The sequence below is a fragment of the Pyxicephalus adspersus genome, chromosome 4 (assembly GCF_032062135.1).
Source record: "Pyxicephalus adspersus chromosome 4, UCB_Pads_2.0, whole genome shotgun sequence".
Classification (NCBI taxonomy): domain Eukaryota; kingdom Metazoa; phylum Chordata; class Amphibia; order Anura; family Pyxicephalidae; genus Pyxicephalus; species Pyxicephalus adspersus.
Window position 1 is genome coordinate 153,402,384 of NC_092861.1, and position 7,728 is coordinate 153,410,111.

General features: G+C 45.8%; 1 protein-coding gene and 1 non-coding gene across 2 annotated transcripts in view; one reads left to right on the forward strand and one right to left on the reverse strand.

The window, feature by feature from the left end:
- Positions 1 to 4,287, reverse strand: part of SLC29A1 (solute carrier family 29 member 1 (Augustine blood group)) — a 27,515-nt gene extending 23,228 nt beyond the window's left edge. Inside the window, exon 1 of the mRNA XM_072410027.1 lies at positions 4,226 to 4,287. The gene's annotated coding sequence lies outside the window, so the exon portion shown is untranslated. The remainder of the gene's footprint in view (positions 1 to 4,225) is intronic.
- Positions 4,288 to 4,542: 255 nt separating this feature from the next.
- Positions 4,543 to 4,648, forward strand: LOC140330208 (U6 spliceosomal RNA). The gene has a single exon (XR_011920677.1). It is a non-coding gene; the product is annotated as a U6 spliceosomal RNA (small nuclear RNA).
- Positions 4,649 to 7,728: the final 3,080 nt, after the last annotated feature.

Below are 7,728 nucleotides of genomic sequence, written 5' to 3' on the forward strand. Positions count from 1 at the left end.
GGATCAGATGGAGAATGGGGGCACAGTAAGGATTGGATGAAGATGGGGGCACAGTAAGGATCAGATGGAGAATGGGGGCACAGTAAGGATTGGATTAAGATGGGGCACAGTAAGAGTCGGATGAAGAATGGGGGCACAGTAAGGATTGGATGAAGAATAGGGGTACATTAAAGATTGGATGAAGAATGGGGGCACAGTATGGATTGGATGGAGAATAGGGGCACAGTAAGCATTGGATGAAGATGGGGGCACAGTAAGGATTGGATGAAGATGGGAGCACAGTAAGGATCGGATGGAGAATGGGGGCACAGTAAAGATAAGATGAAAATGGGGACACAGTAAGGATTGGATGAAAATGGGGCACAGCAAGGATTGGATGGAGAATTGGGGCACAGTAACAATTGGATGAAGAATGGGGGCACAGTAAGGACTGGATGAAGATGGGGGCACAGTAAAGATTGGAAGAAGATGGGGGCACAGTACGGATTGGATGAAGAATGGAGGCACAGTAAGGACTGGATGGAGAATGGGATGCAGTAAGGATTGGATGAAGATGGGGGCACAGTAAAATTGGAAGAAGATGGGGGCACAGTACGGATTGGATGAAGAATGGGGGCACAGTAAGGATTGGATGAAGACTGGGGGCACAGTAAGGATTGGATGAATAGGGACACAGTAGGGATTGGATGGAGATGGGGGCACATTAAAGATTGGATAAAGAATGGGGGCACAATAGGGATTGGATATAGATGGGGGCACAGTAAGGACTGGATGAAGAATGGGGGCACAGTAGGGATTGGATGAAGAATGGGGGCACAGTAAGGATTGGATAAGAATGGGGGCACAGTAAGGACTGGATGGAGAATGGGACGCAGTAAGGACTGGATGAAGATGGAGGCACAGTAAGGATTGGATGAATAGGGACACAGTAGGGATTGGATGGAGATGGGGGCACATTAAGGATTGGATAAAGAATGGGGGCACAATAGGGATTGGATATAGATGGGGGCACAGTAAGGACTGGATGGAGAATGGGGGCACAGTAAGGATTGGATGAAAGAGGAGACACCAGGATAAACTGGACAGCGTAGGGGACATTATTGAGGACTGGATAGTAGAGGGGACCCCAGCATGGATTGGATAGAGGAGGGGGAATGTAGGGCAGAGGCTGATATATCAGGGAGCTATCATACAATCCCGGTACAATACGGCTGGGATATGGGGAAGGGGGGGAAGCTGGAATTTATAGGCCGTCACGTGTTTGGCATTGGGTCAGATATCTGCACACTCACATGAGATCCAGCACTCCTGACACATAACAATATGAAATGTTTTCATTGCTGACAGCTTTGTTTTGGCTCCAGACTCACACTGAGCGCGTCTGGCGAATACGGTGATAAGTGACATCATTCTACGAGAGATTCCAAATCTGCACTGAAAGGGGACACGAGGGAGAAGTGCAGACAAAGTACACCTTATATATCCTGACATGTCACCTACAAAGAGACCGAGGGGGGTGAGACCTCTACAAATGTCACACCAAAAAAGTGGACTGATTTATCAAAGCTCTCCAAGACTGGAGATGAAAAACTATTATGGGAGAACCTGGGTGATCCAGCAAACCTGTAATGGGTTTGATGCAGGATTTAAAACATTTGCCAATAAATATCAAATGATTTACCGAATACATCCCAGGTTATGCCATGTTAGTTTTAATAAATAGCTTTAATAAATCAGACCGACCGACCCTGGCCACACCCCTAACCAAAACTCTCCCCCCCGGAACATACCGCACCTATCACATAATTCCAGCACTGCCATTGTTTTTCTATCAGTATGGAAGACATAAACTTTTACTGACTTTATCATATATAGATGTATGACATAGGAGGGTGGTGCATGGGGCAGGATTGGGGTGCAGGGGATGTTGGTGGTCGGAGGAGAATCAGGTGGAGCCCATACTGGAGATAGAGGAATGGCACCACTGACATAAAGAGTCATAAATATGACAAATATCACCCTTTATACAGCATTTCCCAATCTCTTTACCCCTGGGGAACCCTTGAAATAATTTTTGGGTCCATAAAAAGTAATAATTGGGGTCAGTGAGAAGAATGCCACCTAAATGATCATGGTGGTCACTGAGTGATTCATAGTTAAAAAAAGATAACTGGTATCGTGCCACTGGATCTACCAAGAGAGGGTTGGACACAAAATTTGCCCGGCACCATGTGATGAAAGGTTGAGGAACCCTAAGGTTCCACGGTACCCTGGTTGAGAATGGCTGCTCTATAGAAAAATCCCAGGGATAACTGCCTCTGGACGGGGTACATATGCACACATAACAACCCCCTGTTGTAGTATATAGGGGTATGATGGCAGATCAGTGAGGGGTGTAGAGGTCCTGGACCTCCAGCACAGTCTCAGCAATCCTTGTAGACATCTCAATACTGTAATATCTACTATGGGAGCCGACCCCCAAATAAATTCATCAGGTCAGAGCCAGGGATGGGCAGAGGTAGAGATGGGTGATGGGGTAGATAAGGGTGTTGTGGTGGACAGGGGTGATGGGGGGCACAGAGGTAGGAAAGGGTGTTGGAGCAGATAGGGATGGATGGGGTAGATAGGGGTGAAGGGGGTAGATAGGGTTGGATGGGGGTCTGGGCAGGGCGGACGGACAAAGCAATGGAAGCAGACAAGACAATGAGGGAATGGAGTGGACAGGGAAGATGATGAAGGACCTAGAAGCAGACAGAATAGGTGAAGGATGGGCAGGATGATGGGGGTAGATAGGGATGATGGAGGAGATGTGGGCAGATCAGAAATATAAGGTGTGCCCGGACTTGTATGGCTAAAGGTTGTGTATGGAAAACATGTTCACCCCCGTTCCCTGGAGAACATGTATTATGGATGGAGCACAGTAAAGGGTTCGTTCACATATGAGCAGGGCACAGTAAAGGGTTCGTTCACATATGAGCAGGGCACAGTAAAGGGTTCGTTCACATATGAGAAGGGTTCGTTCACATATGAGCAGGGCACAGTAAAGGGTTCGTTCACATATGAGCAGGGCACAGTAAAGGGTTCGTTCACATATGAGCAGGGCACGGTCGTGATGATATGGTGAAGGTTCCTCAGTCCTCTATCAGCATTGTGAGGAATTTCTGATCTTTTTGCTGACAGAGGAGAAGATAGTGCTGACTTATCGGGTCACAGATGACTGGAGGACACTGGAATAGTACAGCACAGCGCAGTAAACTCACAGTTTTCATATCGTTCCTGGGCACAATTAACCCTCTCACCCCCAGCACATTCTACAAAAATCCTTGGCACACAGTCAGGGGAGCCCTATGCATGGCATACACAACCTGTCCAACAAACCATTCCAGTCACCAGCAATGGCAGCAGCCAATCGACTTTCAGCAAACTGATGAATGTGAAATATGGTTGCTAGGGGTGATGGCAGGTTAGAATGATGGTGCAATGCCAGTGTGATGCCACTGAAGAGGGAAACAACAAGATGCCTCCAGGGTCCCCCACCCTCGGCACCACGAGGGAAATTATTACACAGAGGAGCCAATGAGAATCATTTATAAACTACAAGTCCCCCCCCCCCTTGTCCCGATGCCATTATCAGCTGTCCTTCCAGCCTTCCAGTGAAACAGAATCCTGCATCGTGGGGCATGAAGGCAGCTTTGTGATTTGAAAGAAAAAAAAAAAAAAACCTGCAGGGCAGAGGCTTGGTGGCGCTCATTTCTCCCTCCTGTGCCCTGGCAGGATGGCGCCCAATACAACCGCCCACCCGGGATATAAATATATTCTGTGTAGGTGAAGCTGCTGAAAATTAAAGTTAAAGCATGAAGCGAAATTAAAGGTGAATTAGGGATGATTCACTTAAAGTGAATGTGGAGATAATTTACTTTGCAAAGAATACCCAACCACATGCCAGAAACTTTATATAAGTTTTGTTTTTTCCTTCTCTATGATTGGATGTTTGAAGTCAGCAGAACTTCATCTCATTTACTAAGAAATGCCCCTTTGGAGGAAGATCATTCACTTTGCTATGTGAACAGCCCAATTTTCTTAGTAAATCAGCTACAATGCACATAAACTGATACAAGGAATAAATTGATACAATGTATCCCTGGGGGAGGGGGAATCTCAGCACTCATATATAAAAGGAAATAAATTGATACAATGTGCTCATATATACAAGGCAAAGTCTCACCTCTCAGTGTGTGGTGTGAGCTCCCTGGATGCAGCACGTTGTCTGAGCTTAGTGTGTCTGTCTATTCTTACCCTTCAATGAGTATAACCCCTCCCCTGGCCGCTCAGGATTGGCTGCTTATTTACCCCTCCCTTCCCCCCTCCATAACAAGCGTGCTTTTAGTGTGAGACCAAGAAGAAGAACGCGCCAAAACACCCTGCGATGCTTACACACGTGGACTGCGCGCCCCTTCACACTCATCAATCTGATCAATCAATCCGCTGATCACTGGGAATAAAATACAAATTATCTGGAAGGGTCTGACCCTAACACAGATCAATTCCGCAATCGGTTCTAATAGATAAAATTGGAACGATACCGAGGAGATTAGCGTGGCCCCTGCACATGGATGACACGCAAATTCGTGAAGCGTTCTATATTTTTTTTTAGGGTATATTTTTCGGTTTGCTCCTACTTTCTGCTCATTTAAAAAAAGTCCTCAAAACCCAACGCTTCCCCCTCACCTACCCGTCTTCTTCTGTCTCCTAAACCCTCACCCACCATTCCATATCCCCCTCCTATTGTGTGATACTTCCCCCACCTCCTAGATTGTAAGCTCTTGGGGGCAGGATCCTCTCCTCCTCCTGTGTGACTGTTATTTGCAACCCCTATTTATTGTACAGCGCTGTGTAATAGGTTGGTGCTATATAAATCCTATTTAATAATAATAAATAAATCAGTGTTTCTCAGCCAGAGGTTGCTGGGGGTTCCTGGGGCAATGAGCAGTTTGCCCCTCTCAGGTCAGTATAAGTGACCCCAATGATTATTTTGGCTATCTGTAAGGGTGACATTCTTCACCACTGACCAGTAATGTAAGAGGAATTCTTCCCACTGACCACCACACTAATATACTGTGATCTGTGGATATAATAATTATAGAAGGGGGTCTCTGAAGACCTGAAAGTTATTTCCAGGGTTCTCCTATGTTATAAAGGTCGGAAGGGGCTGCTACAGGCTGATCACTTTGATGGCTGATCGTATATTTGATCAATATATGACACACCTTTGTACAGAGCTGTGTAACATGGTGGCGCTATATATATACTGTGTAATAATATTATAGAATCTAAATATCATGCCAGTCTTTTCCATATCTGAATCTGCTCTGTTTATGGCCAGTTTAGGATCTGTTCTATGGCAATGTGTTGGGTTGGTGCTGCCTTGAACGCAGCCACCTGCACCAGACATGATACAATGCAGCACACAGCTGTACATAGGAACGCATTGCCGCAGGTTGCAGGGTCATTGGCAGGGGGCACTCGGGGTGTCATTACAATGAATCCAGAACATGAACGCAAATATCCTGCATTGCCACACATTGGTTGCATTTCAGCATCAATGCGACGCACCAGTGGGAATGGGTCAGAGATTGGTGGCGGGAAAAGACCTCTGCCTGGCAGAAACTAATTGTAGCTTACATGGCTCCAACATCAGCTGTGGTGCAGTACAAAGTGATGCTGATAATACATATTACATTGCAGTAACTGTTGGTATAATGGTCTGGCGTCCTCACACCATGCCGCAGCCAAGCAAAGTAGTATGGAGACTCCAAATGAATCCAGCACACTACAGCGCTGTCCGCAGTTTACACCGTCCTTGGAGATGGGTGGTGAATCTCCTCCATAGAACAGGGTATAGGAGACAATGGTCATCAGAAATGGGTGAATCTCCCTATCAGGGACACAGCAATAAAACCTGGCAGGGACTCTAGGAAAACATACATCATGGGCTTAGCTGCACCATAACTCTGACTTCACTTACCACATGCTTGTTCCCGGTCACAGAAATGAGAAGCAATAGACGTCTATGGTGACCACAGCCTTCAATGTTTGGGCTGTCGCAAAGCACTGTATGCCATGTACACTCCATCAACGTGAGGAAGAGGACCTGTCACTGATACAGTCAACTAAATGAGCTCACAATCTAAAACTCACTATGGAGCCAGTATTGGGTGCCGGCTGAGTACACCCCGCCATGTTTGCAGAATAAACCCGGAGGAAATGCTCACAGACACTAAGTACTAGGACCAATCCAGGAAACCTTCAGGATGGCTGCACTGAAACCAAAGTCCACCACTGCTCAACACCAACCAACCCCCCCCACAGAGTTTTAACTGTCCATGTTGTTCACAGCATCTCCAGAATTGGCAAAGATAACCATCACATTCACTCACTTACAGCTCCATTATGTATCTGTAGCCCCACCCCCTTGCTAACATCTTCAGGATGTATCTCTAGCCCCACCCACTTGCTAACAGCTTCAGGATGTATCTCTAGCCCCACCCACTTGCTAACAGCTTCAGGATGTATCTCTTTGCTAACAGCTTCAGGATGTATCTCTAGCCCCACCCACTTGCTAACATCTTCAGGATGTATCTCTAGCCCCACCCACTTGCTAACAGCTTCAGGGTGCTAGCCCCACCCACTTGCTAACAGCTTCAGGATGATAGCCACACCCACTTGATAACAGCTTCAGGATGTTTAAAGCTCTGATCCCCTTGCCTACCCTTCATGGGAATGAACAGATTTAAGCAGATGTAAGGAAAATCTTTATAGATTGATGAAATTTGTACTTTGTAAAAAAAAATAGGGGAATTCCTCGATTTGTTATTATTATTGTGCTCTGAAAATTCCTCTGCACTGTATACGTGGCCCCCACAATGTGCCACTCTCCGGAGATTTTCCCGGCTTCCCATACACAGGTAAGATGAGCGGATCACACCCCCCCCCCCCCATCCTCCCCAGGAATTGCTATTTATAGGAAGTGGAAGTCACATGGAAGGTTGCACGCTGGAGCTGGAAATGATTGTTTATTGTAGCTGAAATATGATTGGCTGCAGGAGGAGAGCATGAAATTACAGATTATCCATTCATAAGTAAATTGGTCATTCATTCCTTGGTATCGGAGTGCCGCCACCAGAACTCACTGTGCTTATTCCCAACTTTCTGCTGATCCACAAATTATCAATTTCCCCGAATTGTTGCTGATCAATGGTGAAGAATCTTGATGAATCACCCAGACAGGTGAATCCGCATCCTTTATTTATTAATAATGGTGCAGACCAGGGGAAAGTTTCCTGCTGTCTGTAGATTTCTGAATTGTTGGGATTCAGGAAAATCAAAATCCTAATATAAACACTACACCTAAAATCACCTGATAACCCCAAATACTGATCCCATATACAGCCAAAGAAAATCCATTTCTATATTAAAACCGACATCAACACTGATCATTTATATATAAATCACAATTCCTTGGATGTAGCAATTTATCAATTCTAACATACGTGGGACTGGCTCAATGTACTCTGTACAGCACTGCGGTATACGTCAGAGCTATATAAATGTATAATAATAGTGTGTGACTGTGGGGGGACATTAGAGTGTCAGCTCCTCTGTACAGAGTGTTCTCTGTACAGCACTGTGGTATATGTCAGAGCTATATAAATGTATAATAATAGTGTG